Here is a 3,772-nt window from a genome sequence, read left to right as displayed (position 1 = left end):
TATATATATATATATATATATATATATATATGTATATATATATATATATTTCTAAACACGTGTGTGTTTCTATAATTATATGTATGCATGTATGCGTTTATGTATGTACGTTTATGTTTGTATGTGTGTGTGTGTGTGCGTGCGTGCATGTATGTGTGTGTGTGTGTGTGTTTGTGTGTGTGCGTGTGTGTTTATGTGTGTGTGTATTCAATGCAGATCGTTCGGTGAAAGATATTGAAAGTTCTTCAGGCAACTAGTAACAAAGTAACTGCAAGTGTTTTCTCAAAGAAATGAATGTTGTGAAAATTCTATGTAATTCTACCTTAAAGAATAAGTATTCTTTGATTTATTGCTTATAATTACGCTGTGAAACAGATTCCAAACGCTCCCATATATATACACCTACGTGTCTGTATATGTTTACGTGTGCTTGTATATCTGTGAATGTGTTGCTTATGTGAATTTATATACATATATATATGTTTATGTATGTTTGTTTATGTGCATGTGTGCGCATTTAGAAGCATATTGAGAATATAGTAATCACTTTCTTTTGAAAACTGATTTATTTCCTAAATTCAAAATTAAGAATTGCCCTAAAAACATATAAATTCTTCTACTCCTACATCGTTTTGCTATCTTGATTTACTAGCTTTTACTAGGGTAATATGCAGACAAATATTATAGTAAGAAGACGCAGAAGAAGAAGAAGAAGAAGAAGAAGAAGAAGAAGAAGAAGAAGAAGAAGAAGAAGAAGAAGAAGAAGAAGAAGAAGAAGAAGAAGAAGAAGAAGAAGAAGAAGAAGAAGAAGAAGAAGAAGATGGATATCAAACAAACTTAAAAACTTGAAAAATATCAGGATCTAGGCAGAGAGCTGCGGAAGACTAAAGACAATAACACTGGTCAATATGTATTTTTCATCAAGCATATGTCAAGATGTACTTAGTGTAGTTTTTAATGCTGACTTCATATATAAAATTAGCTCATACATTTTATAGAAATTCCAATTAATGAAGTGTATGCATGTTTTCATTTACATCATGGAAACATACCTTTAAAACAAACTACATTACTCTTTGCTGCGTAGTTCACTTGCAATATTTCATCATCCTAAATTAACCAAGCAAATTTGATCTGATGAAATGGGTATTGCAGCACTCAAATTGTCCAGTCATAATTGATCTGATGAAATATTTCATTATCTCAAATTCAATGTAAGTACAACGAAAATGGTGTTCATCTTAGGAGATACCAAGAATGTATGAATGTTCAATGGAGAGAAACAGGATTGTTTCAACTCACAGAACAGAGATCAAGCTAGAGCAATAAGAAAAAAATCGTTGGTCCACAGAAGTAGAGCGCGAGGCTATCAAAAGACAGCAGCAAAGGAAAAGATGAAAATACAGTTCCTACTGATAAAAGTAATCTCATAGCAGAAAACAGAGGTGAAAACTCAAATAAACCACAGGAAAGGAAAAGTGATAGCTTGCTCGATGAGAGACATATAGATGGCCTGGAGGAAGATAATAAAACGAATGGTGACATGACAGATGGGCAATAAGCAATCAACGACAGAATAGAGGCAAGGCTACAGGAGAACGATAGCGACATTATTCGCAACCTTCAAAAAAGATTGATAGGTGGAAATTGAATCAAGAAACGAAAAATGTGAATGAAACTTCACAGAAACAAATAAGTTCATCAATGCAGCAAGTATTGTTGTAAAAGAAAATGTGGTTGTTGATGTCAAGAAAAAGAAATATAATGGGAGTGACAAAAGAAAATATACATGGTAGAAAAGAAGAATACATGCGGAATTAGATATGCTCTTGAAGGACATATCTGCGTTAGACCAGAAAGAAAAGGAGAAGCTTAAAAGCGAACAAAAATACAGGGCACAGAAGAGGAAGTATAATATTGAAAGAAAGGGCGTGAAGTTGGTAATGGAGAAACTGAAACAGAAGAGATAACACATCAGAAAATCGTATTTCGACAATTTCTCCACTACTTTTTAGACAATATTTTGAACGGAAGGGACTGCAATGTTTACCAGTAAGCAGATTGTTTTCCCCCAATCCTTGACTATTATGTGTAGACGATTAGCTTTTATTTCTTTGGCGGTTCGAACCGGCATATCTCAGATAATTGTGGCCTTGCTTGGCTCATGTTTATACCACCTGCTGTCAGTTTTTTTCTTGAAATATTGGCATAGTATCCATTGGGTATAACCGCTTATTTTGTCGTGTCTGTATTCATATTCAGATTGGCAAGGACTGAGCAGCTCGAGATGATGTGGCCAACTGTCTCATTGTGCTAGTTGCGCATACTGTATTTGGTGTTGAGGTTTGTTTTCATTATTTTGTTTATAATTTTTTGTATTCAGGTGCAGCGTGAAAGAGTCCTTCCGTTTCGAGCTTTTGAGCCATTGTTGGCTTTTACTTAGGCTCACCTCGTCTCTGGCAAGCCTTGCAGGTGATTTTTCTCTCCATTTCTTCTTCAGTATAGTTTTATAATTCAGAATGAGTACAAACGTTTTCGGAATGATGAACCTGTAGCTGCTATTCACTGATATTTTAGTAAGAAATAGCTTTTGCATGCAGAAAAATATCTATATTGTTTCTTGAGTCTACAAATGCAAGCCATCATGAACGATGAATTGGTATTGTTGAGTGACATTCCTATATAAACCAAAACAATAAAGGACCGAACATGTCGAGGATAATAGTGACTGACAAGAAAAAAATCTACATATTCAAACAGATACAAAAGGAAAAAGAAAGGACATAGAATATCTGGTGCATTATACTATCAAAGAAGTACGAAATCGTCAAGCGTTCAAACAGAGCAGTTCATAATTCTAGCTTTATTAACGGGGCTTTGGAAACTGTGACAATAAATCTGAAATCCGGAGATTTTTTTATCTTAAGAATAAGTGCGAAACGCATGTTTATTGTGTTAGCAAGAATTATAATTGAAGCTTTCAATACAAAGTAATAACAGTTACGAAGTAAAGGAAATATATTACAACAAATGAAATCACGTGTTTAGGTTCGATACGATAAATAATCATGCCATAAGAACAATTCAACGAAACAGTAGAACACCATGATAATCATGGTAATGATGGAAACCCGCCAAATACAACTTAAGCGTGTTAAGTTTTGCTGAACGAGCTGCATAAATTAAATGTTAACAGTGATGAAATATATATGTTGTATTTTACATCAATCTTTCCATCGAATTGGTATTCACTGAATAGGTACAAAGTGTGCCACATGTCAGTCGCCCTTGTGGAAGAACAATATGAAATGAAGTGTTTTACTCTATAAAGGTTCAGAAATCGAACCCACGATCTGGGGATAGTGAGTATAACAGTTTAACCACTAGTTCACGCACCTTCAATGATAATAATAATAATTATAATTATTATTATTATTATAAATTTTTTACTAAAGGCACAAGGCCTGAAATTTGTGGAAGAAGCCTAGTCGATTACATCGATCCCAGTGCGTAACTGGTACTTATTTCATCGACCCGCTTTGGATGAAATCAAAGTTAACCTCGGCGGAATTTGAACTCAGAACGTAGCGACCGGCGAAATACCGCTAAGTAGTTCGTCCAGCGTACTAACGATTCTGCCCGCTCGCCGCCTTAATAATAATAATAATAATAATAATAATAATAATAATAATAATAATAATAATAATAATAATAATAATAATAATAATAATAATAATAATAATAATAATAATAATAATAATAATAATAATAA

The sequence above is a fragment of the Octopus bimaculoides genome, chromosome 3, assembly GCF_001194135.2.
Source record: "Octopus bimaculoides isolate UCB-OBI-ISO-001 chromosome 3, ASM119413v2, whole genome shotgun sequence".
Taxonomy (NCBI): domain Eukaryota; kingdom Metazoa; phylum Mollusca; class Cephalopoda; order Octopoda; family Octopodidae; genus Octopus; species Octopus bimaculoides.
The sequence above is the reverse complement of the archived record's forward strand: the minus strand, read 5'-3'. Positions refer to the sequence as shown.